Raw genomic sequence first — 21,310 nt, 5'->3', positions numbered from 1 at the left:
TCCATGCAGCTGGATTGCTACTCAGAAGGGGTGAAGGAGTCAGCTTGTATTTTAAATCAGGATCCATGGCAGACCAGCTTGACAAGGCTTCTAGGCACAGGGGATATAAGGCAGCATCGGCTTTATCAAGTCTGATTTGATTAGTTTCTCCAGTCGATTCTGTGCACTCTGGTCACAGGATAAATCACCCTTCTCTCTTGATGTTCTGCTCTTTTCCTGTTGATTTAAAAATAGTGACCTTATTTCCCTGTCAAATGGTTATTGGACTTCCCTAATGGTGTTCATGTGGAGAACCCGTGGGGTCTCCTGCTATATCCTCAGACGCCAAATCCCTTCTCTGGCTAAAAGAAAATTGACCTAACTCTGTAGCCAAAGGGTTGTTTTACTTCACCCTTTTGTGCCCAAATGCAACCCCTGGGAGTCCTTTAATCACAGGAAAGGAAGTTTTAGAATGATGTTTTCTTGGCCTTCTTCGACTCACTTAGAAATGTAGTTCACATGCCTAACCATTTAGAACTCTGCAGTTTTTCTTTCTTTTTAAAAAATTTTTTAAAAAGGAAGGAATATTTTATTTTTTATTTTTTTAAGTTTATTTATTTATTTTTATGTATGTATGTATGTATGTATGTATGTATTTTGAGAGAGAGAGAAAAGGGGAGAGGCAGAGATAGAGGAAGGGAGAGAGAATTCCAAGCAGGCTCTGAACTGTCAATGCAGAGCCCAACGCGGGGCTTAAACTCACGAACTGTGAGATCATGACCTGAGCTGAAACCAAGAGGCAGATGACAACTATACAGTTCTTCTGGGCTATGAAGGACCTTAGGGACAATCAAGTTGGACCATTTCATTCCACAAGAAGGAGCTGAGGGCCAAGATAGGGGAAGCCCTCACCTTGCCAGGTCATCCAGCAGGTTGGAGATGTGATTTGGGAGGATATTCATGGTTTCAAGGGAAAGTTACTGGTCAAAACTTAAATATGAATAATAGAGGAAGATTGCTGATCCTGTAAATACTTCACCTTTAGAGAAAAAAGAAAAAGACTTGCCTTAAAAATTCTTTAACTAAATTTTTCATTTAAAAATATGATCAGAGGCACCTGGGTAGCTCAGTTGGTTAAGCATCCTGCTCTTGGTTTTGGCTCAGGTCATGATCTTGGTGTTCATGGGTTCAAGCCTCAAGTTGGGCTCTGCACTGATGTGTGGAGTCTGTTTGGGATTCTCCCTCTCTCTCTCTCTCTCTCTCTCTTTCTGCCCCTCCCCCCTGTTTGCATGTACATGCCCACACGCTCTCTCTCTCAAAATAAATAAACTTAAAATATATGTAATCCAATTTACGAAAGTTACATTTAAAAAGAAATTTTCAAGAGCAACTCTTTCCAACTGAGACAATCTTCTCACTTTCTTCCCACTCCCATTCCAACTCCATTTCCCTGGCTCACGACCAGCCCAGGAGCAGGATCCTCCCTGCTCCTCTGTCAGGATTGCCCTTCGTGGTACTATTCGATTAAATAGATACTCTCCATCCATTGATTTCAGCATTGGTTCCACCTTCTGAGTCTCCATTGTTACCAACCCATACTGATTTCTTCCTTTTCTGATCACGATGCTCCCACACTGCACATCTATATCCTGATTCTTCTTGATCCCTGATGTATGTCATTGTTCCTAAACTAGACTGGAAACTTACTAAACAGTGACCATGACCTATTTTTAATGGTGGCTCCATAATTACTAACATGATGCTGGGTGTATAGGAGACACCAGTGATGTGCTGGTAAAGTGGTTTTCTAAAGAAAAAATAAAGTCTTGATTTCCACCATTTGCTTATTTTTTGGTGGTATAAGTGTTCCCAACATAGCTACTAACATGATGTCACTAAATGTGAAATTGAGAAGAGATGTCCAGAACTGGCTCTCTTAAGCCTATACAAGCCCATTCCAGCACACCACTGGTAGATGATAAACAGATGTCTGGCCCTGCCACATGTGTTGTGTGAAGGGTATATCAGTAGTCCTAGGGTTGAAGGAGATACGGCTTGTGAATGTTTAGAGTACATTCAATACAAGTGGTCATCATATTCCTCATTCATTCATTCATTTAAAAATTGTTGAACATTTACTATTGTGTTAGGTACTATTCCAGGCACTAGAACTTGCAGCTAAATATTAAGCAAACAAACAAAAGAACATAGAGATCATCATTATTTAATTATAAATTGTAGTATCTGTTATGAAGAAAATACAGGGTGTTAAGAGAGTATAAGAGGTGGGAATGAGTGATTTGGGAGTGGTTTCTCTAAAGAATTAATATTTCAACTGCTACCTGAAGGATAGATGAGCTGGTGAAGGACAGGGGCAATCACAGAAGAGGGGACAGTGTGTGCAGAGGGCCTGAGGCAGGAAAGATCTTGACCATATAAGGAAGTAAGAGAAGGGCTGTGTAACAGAGAGTTACATGGGAGAATGGAAGGAAGGATGATTTGACAGACGGGCAGGACTCAGATGACACAGGGCCTTGTAGACCATGTTCAAAAGCTTGGGTTCTATTTTAAGTTCAAAGGGAAATGATTTCTTATTTTCAAGCAAGGAAGTGACATAGTTTGATTTCTGTTTTAAAAATATTACTATGATTGCTGTATGAGAAATGGATTGGTGGGTAGGGTGGAGGTAAGGGCAAAATTAGAAATGTGGAGATCAATAAGGAAACTATGGCAAGAAAAGAGGTGAAGTGTGATGGTGGCTTGGCCTAGGGTAGTAGCACTGGAGACTGAGTAAAGTGAACACACTTGACATAGGTATTGGAGGTGGAGTCAACAGGACTTGATCAGGGAGCAATCGAATGAATGGAGTTGCCATTTACCTGAGTGGGGCATATTAAGAGAGTGTCTTTTTCTTGATGCGAGAGAGATATCCCAACATTCAAAGATCAATTCAAGATGGATAAGCCAGTAAAGAATAGAGGAGGGATGTCCTCTAAAAGAAAAAAAAAAAAAAAAAGGAGGAAAAGCCAAGAGAGTAGATGTGTTATCAGGGACGCCAAACTCACAGTCTTTCAAAGACAAGGGAGACAGAACTGTGTCTCAAGCTGCTAAAATGTTGAGGAAGGTGAGAAATGAAAGTCTCTGTTAGCTTTAGCAATAAAGAAGCCACTGATGACCTTCATAACCAGTATTGTTGGTGGAGGGGTAAAGGTGCTGAAGGCAGGCTAGCAAAGGGGAATAAATGCAGATGGCAACTCCTCAGAGAAATTTCTCTGTGAAGGGGAGCTGAGAGGGCACGCAGACCCCGGAGGAGGACATGGCGTAAATGGAGGCACACTTTTTTTTTTTTTTTTTTGAGATGGGTATACCGTGACATATCTGAAAGCTCGGGAAGGATGAGAAGGATCTGAAAGAGAGGGAAGGATGAAAGATGGCAGAAGAGAGTCAAAGGTGCGAGTGCTGGAAGGTGTCAGGTGGGGCGGGAACCCATCACACACGCAAGGATGAACAGTTGATAGCCCTCCCCCAACCAGTATGACTTAGAGACAGTTTTCCAAAGGAGTGGCTAAACCACTTATGTTATCTAAAGAGAGATGAGAACCTGTTAATCCGTATTATTTTCTTCTCAAATTCCAAGATTTAGAGTGCAATTAGAATAAAGCTGTTTGGCAGCCTGATGGATCTGTTTTGTTCAGCAATATTTACTTGTCTCTCACCTGTTTTCCTGTTTCAGTAGAATCCAGCAATATAATCTAGGGTTTGTATGCTGGGCTTGTCATGAGGTAATGGAGATTCTCTTAATTCCTCATGTTGACGTGGATCACATTCTTTGGGATGGGAGACTGAGGGCAGTGCTAGGGGGCTGGTAGGTTTAGTAGAGAAAAAGTAAAGGAATTCCCTTCTGAGACCTTCCACTTTCTCTAAAAAGTATAAGGCAAGGTCATTAACTTAGATGGAGGGGACTAGACAAAATAATTGATGACTCCAAGAGAAAGGATGGGATCTGACACAGACACTGTAGAGAGTGGGAGGTGGAGTTCATTTTTTCCAGAGTAACGAAAAGCAGTAGAGTTCTTTGCAGTAAATCTTCACATTTTCTCGGACCCATTCCTCTCCATGCAGGGATTAAATTTCTGTTGTTGGGCCAGTTGTCCGAGAAGCACTTTTTCCTCCAGTTGGATGGGATCTCTGGAAAAGTATGTACATCTTCTCCAAATCAGGTATGTTGGTCTCAGTGATGTGTATTCATGGGCTTTCCAAGAGGCACTCACCATTCGCTCTTCTGTCCTCCTCACACATCCCCTCTATGCTCCTCTGGACCCCTCCTCCATGGTTTTATCTCATCTCTTCTGTGTCAGACTCTAGCTTGCAACTGCTTCTCAAAGCATCATCTGAGGGATTGGTGCTCACCTGGGAAGCATTTATTCCCCCTTGTGAAAGGAAAAGGAACTCACACCAGAACATGAATGAACTGTTGCTAAGTGTGCTGTTCAGCTAACATTGTTTTCAGTGCAAGATCTTCTCAATGAAGGGGGTGCTTGGGTGGCTCAGTCAATTAAGCGTCCTACTGTGGGTTAGGTCATGATCTCGCAGTTTGTGAGTTCGAGCCCCGGCATCAGGCTATCTGCTATCAGCACAGAGGCCATTTCAGATCCTGATCCTCTGTCTCCCACCCTCTCTGCCCAGTTCCCTCTCACGGTCTCTGTTTCTCTCAAAAATAAATAAACATTAAAAAAAAAAAAAAAGTATCGGGGCACCTGGGTGGCTCAGTTGGTTAAGCATCCAACTTCGGCTCAGGTCATGATCTCACGGTCTGTGAGCCCGAGCCCCGCGTGGGGCCCTGTGCTGACAGCTCGGAGCCTGGAGCCTGTTTCAGATTCCGTGTCTCCCTCTTTCTCTCTCCTCCGCAGCACATGCTCTGTCTCTCTCTTCTCAAAAACAAATAAACGTTAAAAAAGCATTTTTAAGAAAAAGTGCAACACTTAAAAAAAAATCTTCTCAATGAAGGAAGCATCTCATTGATTTCCATTGTGATGCAATGGAAATCCTTTTCTGTCGGAGACCACCACAGACAGTTCCCTGAGCAGTTCTGTGCAGTGGTTTCTAAACTACAGATCATGGTCCATCAGTTGGTTGAGGGCAATCAGCTCTTTAAGAGACAGAGAGAGAGAGAGAGAGAGAGAGAGAGAGAGAGAGAGAGATCAGAGTAGAAAATATCAGTGTGCATTATATGTAATAATTGTACATGTAATGATGAATGTTCCATGAAATTTTTGTTTCATTCACATATATATGGAAGTGTGTTTGTGTGTCACTACGAAAAATGTATTTCTCACTGTAGGTCAAGGTCCAAAACATTTGAGAAACACTAGTTTCCAGTACTTCCTATTGCAACAAAACCTTCTTGAGCCTACTTCTCCCCTCCCTTGCTCAGGCTGTTTCTTCTCTGTAGCCACCTAAGGAGCTTCCTTTCCAAGCACAAATGTTCTATGCTAAATTCCAACATAGAGAACAACAGTGACATTTCCTAGTTCTCTTGTCTGTCACTAGAGAAGAAACAGAGTTTCTCATTTTCCCAGAGTTAAGAAATTATTTTGATTTGTGTTTCTGCAGCAAAAATGTGCTAAAAAAAAAATGTTGCATAAGATTGGTCAGGACAGACATTCAAAGTCTCGTATTATAGTCTGAGAAGAGTTTAGGAATACAAAGCTAAAGATATCTTTTTCTGATTTGGGAACAGCAAAGCTTACCTTGTCGTTCAGTGTCCAAACAAGGGAGGATCAAAGTTTGGAGGCAGGTAGGGCAGCAGATAAACAAAAGTTGCCGCTAGTCAAAATTTCAGATTAACAACACCACTTTTTTTTTTTTTAGTATAACTATGTCTGATTCAATATTTGGAGTAACAAAACATATTAATTTTTTATCTAAAATTTAAATTTAACAGGGCATCTTGAATTTTTATCTTCTAAGTCTGGAAATCCTAATGAGGTGGGAAGTTTATACATTTTGGGGGAGGGGTCCTCTTTAAGTAAGAGAATACCAAAGTACTTTGAAAAAATGAAGGATCTCTCCCAACAGCTTGGAAAAGACTATGAAAGCGAGGGGCTCTGATACTATGCTTCATGAACTTAATGGGAAATTCTCTCTGTGTCATGTCTCGATGTAAGGAGGAAACCTTTTTGTCAGCCCTAAGGAACGGCAAATAGAGAGCAACTTCTACCCCATTTGAGGATGGAGAATTTTAATGGCTGTCAGAGCATCTGATATTGGAGGAGAAACAGGTGCTCCCTGTTCCTATCAGATGATGAAGGGAGGGAGGGAAACGGGAGGGAAGAAGGAAGGAAGATCCAGAAACTCATAAATACAGAATCCCGACAACAAAACCCTATTCGTTTCCATGCACGTGGCTCGAAACAGTGGCTTTTCAAAAATATGGTTTGCTTACTTCTGGGGTCAGGAAGAGTTTGCCCTCTGTACACAGCATCGAAAGCTTTGAGAAGATAATCTTTCAGGCTCAACTTCCCTATAACCTTTCCCTAAATACTTTGCCTGAGAACGTCTCTGCTGTCACAGTCTCCTGTTACCTCCATCTTCATGACAGACACTCTCCCATGTGAACAGAAAGGCACACTAATCACCTTTAATGCTACCAAGCCCTTTGCTCTAGGAGTAAAAACAAATGGTCAACTCAAGCACACATCCCTCCGAGGAAGGGTCCCCTGGCAGGAAGCCAAGAAGGGTTGGATGAGAAATATTGAAGAGTACAGTGATTTTATGTCATCCAGGTGACACTCTGTTCTCTCTCTCACACTTAGGAGAAGGTTGTCAAGGGGAAATGCATATTAAATAGGGTAGCTGAAGTTTTTAAATTACTTTTTTTTTCTGACACAAAGTATTCCTGAGTTCCTTATTAGTTTGATAAGGAGGACAACCTTTGTCAATTAGTTTATGTGGTAGATACTGTCAATAGATTATACTAAATCTGTAACTTCAAGGTTTTGTTGAAAAGATCTTGAATGCGCATAGACAACATACTGTATGTCAGAAACTACATCCTTTGCAACTACAAAAATGCATGGTAAAATTTGTAAATTTAAACTGTCAGAGAGGTGCCTGGGTGGCTCATTCGGTTAAGCGTCCAACTTCAGCTTAGGTCATGATCTCGCGGTTTTTGCAGTTTGTGGGATCGAGCCCTGCATTGGGGTCTGTGCGTCGGGGTCTGTGCTGACAGCTCAGAGCCTGGAGCCTGCTTTGGATTCTGTGTCTCCCCTCTCTCTGACCCTCCCATGTTCATATTCTGTCTCTCTTTGTCTCTCAATAATAAATAAACGTTAAAAAAATTTTTTTAAAAAACTATCAGAGGTATATAGTTTTTCATAATTCTTTAAGCAGGTACAGGAGGAAAACATTTCGAAGAAATTGCCATGGACTTTGTTGTATTTTAGTGATGCTTCCTTTATTCCAAGGCTGCTCTCATTGCTCATGTCAGTGATCTGATAAAGGGATCTGGAGAGAATCTTCTTAGGGGAGGCTGAAGTTAGTTGTGTATCTGAGGACTGGGTTGAGCTTATAAACTTGGACAAGCCTATCCTGACCTGTAATGGCATAGCGCATCTCTATTGTGATATAAAGCATCTCCGTTTGCTTTTGATTCTGATATTTAGAAGCATTCCACGGAAGTAAAAGGACACCAGTGATACCTTTCTCTCTCTAAGCATGATGCCACTTGGCTGTGGATGCCAGGAATTGCCGTGGTTCTGTGCTATCTTGGGCCCCTTTTTATGTCTTCAGACTGCACAATGTGAGATTTAGAATGAAGACGTTCCATAATAGTAAAGGATCCCTTTGCTGAAAGGCTTCTTGCTCCTTGCCTGGTTGGCTTTACACCTAATGCAGCCCCTTTCTGGCTAGGATTCCACCAGGAAAATAATAGCCACTTCAGATAGGGCACGCTTCGTTTCTGGCACTGCTGGACCCCTGCAGCATGCCAACTGCACAATGAAACATGAAAAAATTCTACGTGGTTATATTTGAAGAGACTGAAGTCAGCCTGCTTTCTGAGAGCCAAATACCAAGAGGTTTATAAAACCAATGAAACAGAGGACCTTGTGCCCCAATGTGCCTGGATTGTCACTAGGTTGTCAGGGAGTTTCTGTGAGTACTTATTGCGCTGGCTCCACTTGACCTTAGTAGACTTGTGAGGACACCAAAAGTCAATTAAAAAAAAAAAATCAATACTATTAATGGACCGTTAGCAAATGGTCAGGCTTAAAGTAAAAATGTCCAGTGTGGCTTACTGCCTATTATCCAAATGCAACTTTTGAAATTTGTAATCATTCAATATGTTTCTCCAATAGGATTGTGTCTTAATGAGTTATTGGGGGAGGAAAGAAATCCTGGTGTACTGAAAAAAATGGAAGCTTTGGTGTCAGACAGACTCTGATTAAAACCTTGGTTATTGGGATGCCTGGGTGGCTCAGTTGATTAAGCGTCCGACTTTGGCTCAGGTCATGATCTTGCAGTTGGTGAGTTAGAACCCTGCATCGGGCTCTGTGCTAACAATGTGGAGCCTGGAGCCTACTTCAGATTCTGTGTGTGTGTCTCTCTCTCTGCCCCTCCCCCACTTGCACTCTGTCTCTCTCAAAAATAAATAAACACAAAAAAACTTTTAAAAAACCTGGTTATTAAATCTCTTTGGGTTGCAGTGTACTTATTTGTAAAAAAGAAAAAAAAAGATTATCTCTATCTATGGTCATTATGGGGATTAGAGAAGATGTAGGTAAATCTTTGGCATAGTCCCTGATGCATATTGAGGATTGATAAATTACTGCCACTGCCCTTATGCTAATAATAATAATAATAATAATAATAACAACCATAGATGAGGTGTCAAATTTGCTTAACCATATTGAGAATCTAAAAGAGAAGCACAGTTGAGATAAGCAATAAAGAGATATAATATTATGGAGAAAACCATAATGACTAGGTTTCCTTCATTTTCCGTTTCAACATGTATCACATTTACTGAGAAGAGAAACTATCATTTGGGAATGAAGCCTAGAGAGTAACTTCCACAAGGAGGGCACATCTCCAAATCACATCTGGCCTGGGAAGAGATTCAAATTTTAACATGCACTTCCAGGGGCCAAAAACTTTTCTTTCTTCCTACCGCTGGGTAACATGATAGAAATATAGAACAGCTGGTGATTGCTGATCTGCTCATCAGGAAAAAGCAAGTCAAAAAGGAGGCAGAAATATTCTATGAATGGAGTTCCTCATTTCCCTTGGTATAAACTCGGAGCTGAGCACCTTCCCGACTGAACACCCTCCTATCACTGTAAATCTCTTCATCAGTGTGGCTTATTATTACCAGGAATTGGGACTGATTCACACTACAGACCCAATAAAGAAATAACTGGTTTGCTGAAATCTCCAGCAAACTAAAGCAAAGGAAAGTGCCCACTCAAACTTCTATCTCCATAAAAATAAACTTAGTGAATGATTCTGAATCTTTCAACTTACTAAGGAGATCTAAAATCGGATCAATATATTTTCTAAATGGCACCCCCCCAAAAAAAATTAACTATAGTTAGTTGGCCATTGAGGATGTTGTAGTAAATATATTGGTGGTCCCTGTGTTGTGCTGATAAATGTTTACCAATGGGCTCTCCAAGGGCAGGTGTGTGTGTGTGTGTGTGTGTGTGTGTGTGTGTATATACATATAATTATACATGCTGTATATAGTATATGTGCTACATGTATCAGTACTTTACATGATAGATTTTACTAATATAAAGGGCATGCAACACAAAACTTATAAATAATAATAAAATACACAATATTTTTAATAATTTATATACATATATATTTTTTTTTTTGAGAGAGAGACAGAGACAGAGACAGAGCGCGAGTAGGGGAGGGGCAGAGAGAGAGGGAGACACAGAAACCAAAGCAGGCTCCAGGCTCTGAGCCGTCAGCACAGAGCCAGATGCGGGGCTTGAACTCACAAACCGCAAGATCAGGACCTGAGCCCAAATCAGTTGCTCAACCAATTGAGCCACCCAGGCGCCCCTGCAGTATTTTTTATTGTAAATTTCATAAAACCAATTGATTCTCACAGAATGCTTTTGTTGATTTTTTTTCTGAACTCCTGTACCCATGATTATTCTATGGTTGCTGGTAACAAATGAATGTAACTCTGACCTGAACGTTGGTTGCTATGCTCATTTATGTTAATGAATAATATGGAAGTGAAACAAGGAAGATTTTTGTCAAAACTTCACTCATTTATCAATGATGCAAATGACTTTGCTGCTTCAAGTAATGGCTTTTGAAACCTGGAAGACCATTTCTTCAGTATTTTGTGCTATTCACAATATAATGGCTACAGGTAAAACACATTTTTAGTTCTAATATGCATTGATAACATTTTCTCCATCACTTTCTTAAATGACAATCAGCCAAGCCATAAATCAAGCCCTGATTTGTATCATTTCACTGTTTCCATGGTGTAAATACTCATACCATGGCTCTTTTCAAGTGGTCAGTATGATATCACTGAATACAGGGTTGAGAGTGCACAGTAGCTCTCCATTACGTAGTATTTCTACCATACAGATACAACTGTAAATAACATCAAAAGCATAGATAATAGTGTGATGTAATAAAAATAATTAGGAAGTAGTGACTTTACCTTTCCTTTAATACACTTTATTTTTTCATGTTTATTTATTTATTTTTGAAAGAGAGAGAGAGAAAGAGAGAGAGAGAGAGATCAAGCAGGAGAGGGGCAGAGAGAGAGGGAGAGAGAGAGAATCCCAAGCAGACTCCAGGCTTAGCATGGAGCCGAACAGGGGCTCGATCTCATGAACTGTGAGATCATGACCCGAGCCGAAATCAAGAGTCAGACACTTACCTGAGTGAGCCAACCAGGTGCCCCTAATATACTTTAACTGAAAGCTTATTATAATTTAATTTTTGATAATGACTGTGTTGAACCCTAGCGCTCAAAATTCCTAACTTTAACAGTTGGCTCTTACAAACTTGCACAAGGCAGCCCCAGTCCACCACTGATCGTCTATCCGATGCTCATCCTCCATTCTTCCTTCTTTTATGTTCAAATATCTCACCTCCTTCATCATCACCATACATGACCTTGAGGAAACTGATATTGTCCTCAGTTCTGGGGCAATTTGCAGCCCATCATGGAAATCCCATCTCCTCGCAGAGTTGAAGAAATGCCATGTAACTCAATTCTGGCTAATTCCGGTGTGAGGTGGTCTTCTGAAGAAGACTTATTCTGAAGAATAAGTTTCCACATTCCCGTAGGCATTTATTCTCTCCAGATATTGTCATAACTGAAGGGGCTCAGGAATGGTCACAGCCATTCTCCTATTGGCCTGAAGATGAAATCAACTCGTAAAAGAAGGCGGAGCATCACAGAGAGAGGTGGAGCTGAGACCCCAACATGCCAAGCCTAGAGCCCGCCCTATGGCTGGTCCTGTAACTACATGAGATAAGAAATGTCCTTCTTGTTGAAGCTAGTTTGAGCTGGAGTTTTTATTTGCAGCTGGAAGGAGTTTGGGAAGCATCTAATATAAAAAGTATATGATAAATTAGCCTCTTCAGAAGCTCAACTCCTGAAAAGGGGATGAGAGTAACTCACAGGAAACAAGGAAACAATCCAATACAGATTAGAAATATCTGTTTTTTACACTGTGTGGCACAGACTCTTAATTTAACAGTATTTTAGAGAAAAGTTTGGCCAGCAAAATTAGAGTCACCATCGATCCCTTTATGGAGGAGTTGGGGTTTGGCTCAGGTCATAAAGAATGAGTGAGGTTTGAGAAAAGGGAAATAATATTTCAGATGACCTGGGAAAGATAAATGGAGAGACTCCTAAGAATGCCACCCAGAGTCCAGTTGTGTGGGCTACAAGCATGCTTAGGGTCAAAGAATATATCTCCTCACTTTTTTTTAAACCAATTTGACAATAAATTATATTAAAAAAAAGAAGAAGAAGCTGTGCATTTCCCTCTAAAGGAAGAACATTTAGCAAGGGGTAGACAACGAGTTGCAAGCAATACACAATAATAACTCTTGGAATGCTGGGGACTCAGGTGAGGAGGAAATGAAGTCTGCCTGGGGGTAGTAGAGGTGCTCAAAGAGGTCTTCCCATAGGAGGTGCCACTGAAATTTTGTGTAGAAGGATGGGGAGACAGAGGAGGGGGGTCTCTATGGGGTCAGAATATAGGAGAGAATATGGGAGGCTGTCTGTGGCACATTCAGGAAAGAGCTTGCATAAGGACAAGAAGAAAACCACGCCTCACTGAACACTGTCCTTGGACACAGTTCCTTCACTCACTTCAGGAAGCTTCCCTGAAATGGACAACGCGAAATTCTTTTTTTCTCTATTCTCTGGATCACAGAGAGCAAACAGCAGTAGCCTTTCAAAATGTGTCCACCTGAAGGACAGGGTTGCCACTCATCTCCTTTGATGTCTCAGTGCCTTATAGATGCCCTGAAAGTATCTGGGAACCACAGACATCCCCAGACCAACTTGGAGAACCATGCCATCTAGAACCTCTTGCAGGCATGCAGCAGGCAATGGAATGCCCACAGCAGCCGTGTTGTGACAAGAATACCTGAACCTCTAATTTGTGTTTATTTATACACTGGCTACCCTTTACGGGGATTTTTGTTAGTCCAGACACATTCTTTGTAAAGTCCTTGGAATTTTGAAGAGTATGGTATTACAGATATGCTTAATTTCATTCTCTTCTCTTGTTCTCTTCCCTCCTGGTCCTCTTGATGCTTCCTATATATTCCAACCTGTCAGAGCCCACTCAGGTGGCATAATGGGATGGATACACTCCTGCTTTAAGCCGGGCTACTCTCTCATATCTAACTGACAATTACCTGTACTTTTTTTTCCTCTTTAAGCCAAAAAGGAGAATCCATAGTTTTCCCTGCTGCAGTATTTATGCCTTTTTACTCTCACCATTTGAGAATCTTTTCCCACTTTTCACCCAGGTCCCTACTGTCGATGTATATGACCGCTCTCCTCTTATCCAATCCTCAACTGTTGCCTTTCACTTATAAAAAAAATCTCCTCACATACTGAAACCTTCTGGCAAATCTCTCAAGCATATATGTGACCTAAGTGGAAGGCAATTGCATTGTTTTTAAAATCCTCTTCAAAGGGGGTGCTGGACACTTAGCAATAGCCAGCAGAAGGAGTTGTGAGGAGGCTGTGACAGGTCCAGAAGGAATAAATGGGAACAGAGCACTGATGAGTCTTTGGGACCACGGTTCTCCTTGCTTGGTTCCCTGCCCTCTGAGAGGCATGTATTTTTGGATGCCACTTACTGCTTTGCTCAAGATCATGAACCAATTAATATGAAGACAGAGGGCTTGAAATGAGAAAGACAAAGACAGAAACATAAACCATAAAACCCTCAGAACCAGCGATGATATTTATCACAGATTTCTTCTCAACATCCAACATAGAAATAGCCTACTTTCTTCAAGATTTCAACATAGCCTATTGCACACCAGGAATGGTCTCATAAGTTGGCTTGAATTAATATCAATATTTCTTTTGGCTTTGCCGTTCCCTAACTGACAGCAATATTTCCTCCTTATGTCTACAAAGTATTAGGCATTCACACAGCTACTTAGTTGAGGCAAACACTACAATTTTTCAAGAACAGTTGTTCCTTATAATTGTCAAGAAGTATTTTTAGGTCTCAGAAGGAAACTACCTACCCTTTTTTTAATGACTTGGTTTGTAAATTGGGGAAGTAACCAGGCCAGTCTAGATGCCGGCCTTTATGGTTCATTATGGGATGAGGAATGTCCGAGCATGAGGGCAGGTAAGAATAGTGAGAAGAATTGCAGGGTAAGACATGCGGAAAGATTGGCCTGGGAGGCAGGGGCACATAATGATTCACAGCCTGGGTTTGAATCCCAGGTCTGCCCCTGACCAACAGAGTTATCTAAGGCAAATGATGTGTCTTCTCTGTAACTTGGTTTCCTTATGTATAAAATGGGGATAATAATAGTCCCTACTTAGACCCTTAGTTATTAGAATTAAATGAGTTAATGTTTGTAAAGTGCTGGTACATTTAAAAACTTGTAGGTGTTAAATACATTTAAAACACCAAAAATCTAAGTTGCACCCGACAACTATCAACCCTTGTGAATTTAAGCAGAAGAGGATATTGGTTAGCTCACTGAATACTTAGGAGGAATAGATGGGTAGTCCACAGAGCTGCTTCCAAGAAGACAGCACAGGCCTGAAGGTAAGGCAGCACAGACATTGCCATTTGCCAATGCCATGTTGCCAGACAAAGGGCGTTGCCACTGGCAACTGGAAGTAGCATCCGCCATTCTTCCCAGAAGGAATTCTGTAGCACCCTGCCTTCTTGGGCTGCCAGCCTCCAATTCCATGTCTGGGGTGAGAAAAGGCTCATGTGTGGGGTGGGGTAGATTAAGGCTCACGTCATAACTTCAAGGGAGCTTATAAAGTTAGAGGTAAGCGCAACTCACAAATTTGAAGAATTCCCAATTTTAGAAATGGAAGACACTGAGAAGTCAAAAAGAATGCTAAATGGGCAAAGGGCACCAAGAAATAAAAGTTAAAGGAACGGTACATGAAAAACAAAACAAAACAAAACAGGGGCGGGCGCCTGGGCGGCTCAGTCGGTTAAACATCTGACTTCAGCTCAGGTCATGATCTCATGGTTCGTGAGTTAGAGCCCCGCGTCGGGCTCCCTGCTCTCAGCACAGAGCCTGCTTTGGGTCCTCCGTCCATCTCTCTCTGCCCTTCCCCCACTTGCACTCTTTCTGTCTCCCTCAAAATAAATAAATAAACTGTAAAAAAAAAAAAACCCAAAAAAAAACCCCCACAAAAAAACAAACCAGCAATCCACACATAAGGCTGAACATATCATAGGCTACCTAAAAATACTTATTGATTAAATCTGAGTGAGAAGTTGTTATTAGGGGATGAAAAATGGATATAAGAGAAGATCATCCAGGATTCCTTAAGGAGCTCAGGAAGGGAAAATACCTTGTTTGCAAATATATGATTGCCCCTGTCAATTTTTCTGTTCTTTCTTGAAGTCTTCATTTCTATGATTCTACATCCCAGGCCCTTCATCTGCTGCAACCATCCTCCCCTGCTCTCACCCCAAAGATTATTCTGCATCCCATTTTTCTCTCAGTCAATTATCGATTCATTTTCTTGCAAAAGCATTCACCCACAATTGAAGTGGCAACTGATATACCATTAATGTGTGAAGTTTTCCAGAGAGCATGTGCATTTCAGGAGGAAAAACAAAGCCTTCAAGCTCTGGAAAAGTGACAAAAGGTGGGGACAGTATTTTGTGGCAGAGAGCTCTTCCTGTAAAATCACTCTAGCTAAGGAACCTGCCTGCAATGCCAACACAGATCTGCAAAGGGCCCTTCCTCATGCTGAGTGGGTCCAAATGAGGCAGACTCGTCCACAGACGCAAGGCTTCTGCGGGTCAACCACTGAGCACATGCCCACCACAGAGTGCATGTGCCCACTCTCTTCCCTGCAGTCACTGTTTATACCATCCACCTTTTGTCCTATGAAGATACAGCCTTCCCCTAAAGCCCAGTTCACCCCATTTTCTCCTCTCCTAAAGATTAAAATAGCACTCTCTTCAATGACCTCAATAATTTAGAACCCATGAATAAGTCATTTGCCCAAGAGACTATAGTAGGACTTCTATTTTTACTCATAGTCTCTCACCGAGCAAAGTGACCTCTCTCAAGAAGCCAACGTTGACACCCGTTGATCTTCTGGCTTCTCAGGGAACAGCCCAGGCAGCACTTGCAATGCAGAGTCTTTTCTCAAAGGCAAAGACAGACCAATAGGTGTCACTGACTTCAGAATGTGCATAACCAAACATCAACTTAGGCACATATGCCTTGTTCAGAACTCCTGGAGCCGGTTAGAACATGCCCCAGGAGGGATACTCTCTATAAAGGAGGGGAGCAAATGCTGCTTACAGTGACCTTCCCTGGGACTCTTTCTTCCCTAAGACAACATTTTCTAAACGTTGAACCTCAACAGAAGAGCAATACGATAGCTCAGGTGCCTAAACCTCTGGGGTTGCCCCAGCCTCCCAACTATATGCCTCCTTCACTAGCCTTCAATGCACATTCCCTTGCCCCCTCTCTTCTATGTACTACTTTCAGTAAGGTTAGGCACTTACTCTGGGCCAATCCAGTGGTCACTGAGAAGACTCTTCCTCAGGCTTTTGGCCACCACTTTATAAAAATAAGTTTGATTTTTTTTCCTCCAGATTGTCATACCTAGGGATTGTTCTGGTTCCCCTACATTCAAATCATAGGATTCTGTTATAAGCCAGCTTCTGGATTGGGTGAACTTAAAGATCCCTTCCAATTTTGGGAATCTATAATTCTAAGAGAAAATTGAAGCGTGCCAAGAAGAATTCATTGGGTTTTGTAGAGAGGGGACAGGGAGGGATAGCTTTCCATTTCATGTCAGTGAAGGATAGTGGTAGGAACATTAATGGCCTATGCAGGACTGGATGAGTAGATCTCTCTAGCACAGCAAAGGGTACACTCCAGAAAATCATGAAAAATGTGGTTGAATGGGTAGACTGGGTCAGGTAATTGGATGCCTTGTAAATCAGGCAGAGGAATTCCAAGTTGATGCTATAGGCAAGAAAACGCCATTGTCATGATCCTGAGTTGGGGCATACTAGGAAGAACATTGTGTCTTTAAGGTAAGAAACCAGGGGTCATCGCTAGTGAAGGTGAAACTTCCCTCCCATTATACACACAACATAATGAAAATGAACATCCCTGAAGCCTAGATGTGTAGCACAGGGACAGGAGCAGAAGACAGTCCTCTCTCCTTTCACAGTTCTTGTTTGTCTGTAAGCCTCATCTCTCAGATTACGATGATGTGGTTTGCTCAATGTTCCAAAAGCTGCTAATGAGATGCAGCTATAATCTATTCACTCCAGGGGGCGCTTGGTTGGTTCAGTCGGTTAAGTGACTGACTTCGGCTCAGATCACCATCTTGTGGTTTCGTGGGCTCGAGCCCCACATAGGGCTCTGTGCTGAACACTTGCATGGAGACTGGAGCCTGCTTCAGATTCTGTCTCCCTCTCTCTCTCTGCCCCTCCCCTGCTCTGTCTCATTCTCCCTCTCAAAAATAAATAAATGTAAAAAAAAGAAATTAAAAAAAATCTATTCACTCCATAGCCATCACTAGAACCAGAGTATGCTCTTCACCTGCTGCATTTCCCCGGGTGCCCACAGGGGCTGGCACAGTGTGGGTGGAGGGGCTCTGGGGGAGAGCTGTCCTTACCCAGGTAGGTCATCATTCCTCAGTGGGGAATGGAGGAGACGAGGGCCTCCCCTGCCACAAAGCCAGAATGAACAAGGAAAAATCATGCCGAAGGCAAATGAGAATGTTTGAATACAGAAACAGTTTGAGAACAAAGAAGAGAAGACCAAAGACAGACTTCATTATTTAAAGGGCATCTAACCCAAAGAGTAACCAGGGTTCTATATAACATCACAGAGAGCAGAACAAGGAAGAATCACTTAGAGAGTAGTAGGACTATAACGTTATCTTCCCAGGTAAGTTTGCTTCCTAGCAAGGGCTGTTAACAGGCCAAATCACCTAAGAAGTCTGTGAAATCTGCCTCTGGGTCTTTAAAAGTAGCTCCAATTTGTATTTTCCTGGGGGAGGGGGAAGAGTGAAGAAATGACATGTTGGGAGATGAGAAGGTGCACTAGCCAGACTTTCAAAGAGTCTAATCAAGTAATCACGTCTCTTTCTTTTTAGTTGAATTAATTTAACCCAGTTCATATTTATCGAGCGTGGTTAATATCTGGGGTGTTTTTTTGTGTGTGCTCCTGTCCTTATCCCTTCATTTTCTATGTTTGCAATTCTCCCAGGCCCATCAATCTGTCTTCAGAAGGCCACACAAAAATCAACCATGCTTCCACATTCTGTGAAGTCTTTGCCCTAATTTAAACAGCTGAACATAAATTGTACTGTATTCTTTACTGTTGGCCAAGTGTTGGTTTTAAATCCCAACTCATGGCCAATTCAAGAGGGTAGAGTCAATATCTTATACTTTGTCCTTTTCCCTTAGACTTCTGTGCAGGATGCTGCAGTTTAATAAATGTTTATTGATTGATAGCCAAGGAAATGTCAAATAAGTTGTATACAGTAGATTGATATTTATTGAGCATCCATATGTGCGAGGTGCTTTACAATCCCTACTTAGCAATTTTTAAAAATAGTAGCATTGGGGTACCTGGGTGACTCAGTCGGTTGAGTGTCAGACTGGCTCAGGTCATGATCTTGTGGTTCATGGGTTCGAGCCCTGCATTGGGCTCTGAGCTGACAGCTTGGAGCCTGGAGCCTGCTTTGGATTCTGTGTCTCCCTCTCCCTCTTTGCCCCTCCCTCATTTGTTCTTTCTCTCTCTCTTTCAAACATAAATAAATAAATAAATAAATAAATAAATAAATAAATATTAAAAATAATTTATTAAAAAAAACACTAGCATTTTTAGAAAATAGTCTCTTAGTGTAACTTAAGATTTTGTTAGCCAAATGTTTCATCACAAGCAAGATGTTGGTTACTTAGAACATGATCATATACAGCATGATCATGTACAAACTACCAGTAAACACAATTTAAAAGCTAGATTCCTAAATGCAGAAAGAAAGAGTAGGAGAAGAAACTGTATTTGAAAGTTGAGTGGAAGAAATCTTGATTGAAAAAAGATAATATCAAGGAATATTACATATATAGAGCACATTAACAGGACAGTCTGTCATGACACTTGCAGTTAGGTAAAAGAAAAAAATAAAGTAAAATGGAAGCCAAGGGGACAGCAAGAGTGTTGGTTCAGGACCAGCAGTCAAATGCATACAGTAGTGGGCAGCTTTGTTGTCTGGGAAAATCAACTTAGAGACTTTTGATGCAAAGCTGGTCTAGAGTCTTAGGAATCTATGGACAAATTCCCAGGAATTATGTTTTGGTTTTTTTTTAATTTATTTATTTTTTGAGAGAGAGAAGAAGAGAGAAAGAGGGAGAGAGAACGAGTGAGTGAGCACAATCTGGGGAGGGGCAGAGAGAGAGGGAGACACAGAATCCAAAGCAGGCCCCAGGCTCTGAGCTGTCAGCACAGAGCCCGACACGGGGCTTGAACTCACAGACTATGAGATGATGACCTGAACCAAAGTTGGATGCTTACCCAACTGGGCCACCCAGGTGCCCCAAGAATGATCTGATTTAAAGTGAAAGAAAGAAACAATCCACTGTGGTCTAGAGATATGGATGACTTAAACCCAAATGGATAGAAGTTAAGGATTAGTATAAAGTATGACTTGATTTCTTTAAATATTTCTCCTTACATATCATTCTTTAATTTTTTTTCAACGTTTTTTATTTTATTTTTGGGACAGAGAGAGACAGAGCATGAACGGGGGAGGGGCAGAGAGAGAGGGAGACACAGAATCGGAAACAGGCTCCAGGCTCCGAGCCATCAGCCCAGAGCCTGACGCAGGGCTCGAACCCACGGACCGCGAGATCGTGACCTGGCTGAAGTCGGACGCTTAACCGACTGCGCCACCCAGGCGCCCCTACATATCATTCTTTAAAATATAGCATTTTTAAATGTGTCAGATTTAATTTGAGGAAAAAAGAAATGGCTGCTGAGTAGAAGACCACGACAGTCTCTCCATTAACCTGGTTGACAAAGTAATTAAAGTTAGGAAGTCTCGGTACTATGGTTGATAAAACTGCAAAACATTTTAACCCCACATCATCAATGGATTGCAATTTCATGATAAATTAGACTGCAATCAAATACCCAATAATGACAGGGAATACTTTAGCCTTCAGTGATGCAGAGGCCCTAAATAATTATGCAGGACCCTAGTTTTAAGAAACTTCACTTTAAGCCATGAAAACCTGGACATGTGAATTGTCTGGTTATTTGGACATAATTACAATCTTATCATAGACCACAAAATGAATAATGAGGAGGCAGAATTTAGACACCTGACCCACTTTCCCTATTTTCCAGGAAATAAGAATGTAGCTATCCTTGAGTTTTTTGTACTTTTACCTTGTTATTAATGATAAATGGAATAATATTTGAGTCTTTCCCAGTCATATTATCTGCAGTTCCCAGATCCCTTCACATCCTGGCACAGACGGGAAATAATAAAAATTAATAATAATAATAATATCAGCAACAACACCATGTGAATGCACCCTGGAATAATGGAGGGGGCTGCTGGGGCCCTGGCCTCCTAGTGTCCCTTCCTGCTGGCTTGGGGGCAAAAGCGACCTGCATCTTTGCTCACCTAGAACCACCTGTGGCACCCTGGCAGTGAAGTTCTGGAGATGGCCGGTTTGGGGCCACTTCACCTGTGGCGTCTGTCCCCTAGCTATCCTGAGCACGTGGTCTTCCAGCATTCTCATGCTCACTGAACTTGGCACCTTGGGTGAGTAGAAAGGACATGAGCAGCCTCACGGAAAAGAGGAAAGGAAGAACCGGCGTGCGTTCCCAAGTGGAGTGAGCCGAGACCGTCGTTTGTAGGCAGCAGCAGCTGTCATCCTCAGGGAATTTTGCTGACAGTATGAGAGCGGGGCATGATGTCACAGGAACCCTGGCTTGGCCAGAACAGCATGGTGTCCCAGGCAGCTGATCTGTTCATCCAGATTGAAAAGATTTCTTCTCCTGCTGCTCTCCCACCCTCCCCTTCTCCCTGCCAGTCTGAGTGATAATTGTAAAGCCATGCAGTTCCTTTCAGAAGTAGGCCGTGGGATCCAGGGCTGGGTGTTTTCATCGCTGGCATGTTGCAATTATCACTGAGGATGGCTCTGATGACAGCATAATACATGTGGTGTTTTGTGCTAAAAAAGTCAATGCCAACGGCTTAAAAAGCAAAACTTGCCAGCGATCCCAGCTCAGTTTCAATATGACATATGATCTGTGTGGGCCCTGATTCATGGTCACCTTTATCACCCTCCAGATTATTTCTAGAAAACAGTTGATAGATCTCATTCTTGGGAAGCAATAAAAGAGAAATTCTTCCCTACTCAGGAACTCTTATGCTCTTAACAGAGTGACAAAGGGATACTTTATACATGTGTCATGTCAGTGTTTAGAATTCAAATTTATCTGAACTTGAGAGGAATTTGCTAGCCTCAGAATAGGACTTTAAGAATATCTGAACCCAGGGTGGCTGGGTGGCTCAGTAGGTTACATGTCTGACTCTTGATTTTGGCTCAGG

The 21,310-nt window shown here is 41.8% G+C and overlaps 1 long non-coding RNA gene across 1 annotated transcript; it reads right to left on the bottom strand.

The window, feature by feature from the left end:
* LOC109500729 lies at window positions 1-13,485 on the bottom strand. Its single transcript, XR_002158451.3, has 2 exons — window positions 11,023-13,485; window positions 1-216 (listed from the first exon to the last, which is right to left on the bottom strand). It is a non-coding gene; the product is annotated as an uncharacterized LOC109500729 (long non-coding RNA).
* Window positions 13,486-21,310: the final 7,825 nt, after the last annotated feature.

Source organism: Felis catus, chromosome B3 (genome assembly GCF_018350175.1).
Source record: "Felis catus isolate Fca126 chromosome B3, F.catus_Fca126_mat1.0, whole genome shotgun sequence".
Lineage (NCBI taxonomy): Eukaryota > Metazoa > Chordata > Mammalia > Carnivora > Felidae > Felis > Felis catus.
The sequence above is the reverse complement of the archived record's forward strand: the minus strand, read 5'-3'. Positions and strand labels throughout refer to the sequence as shown.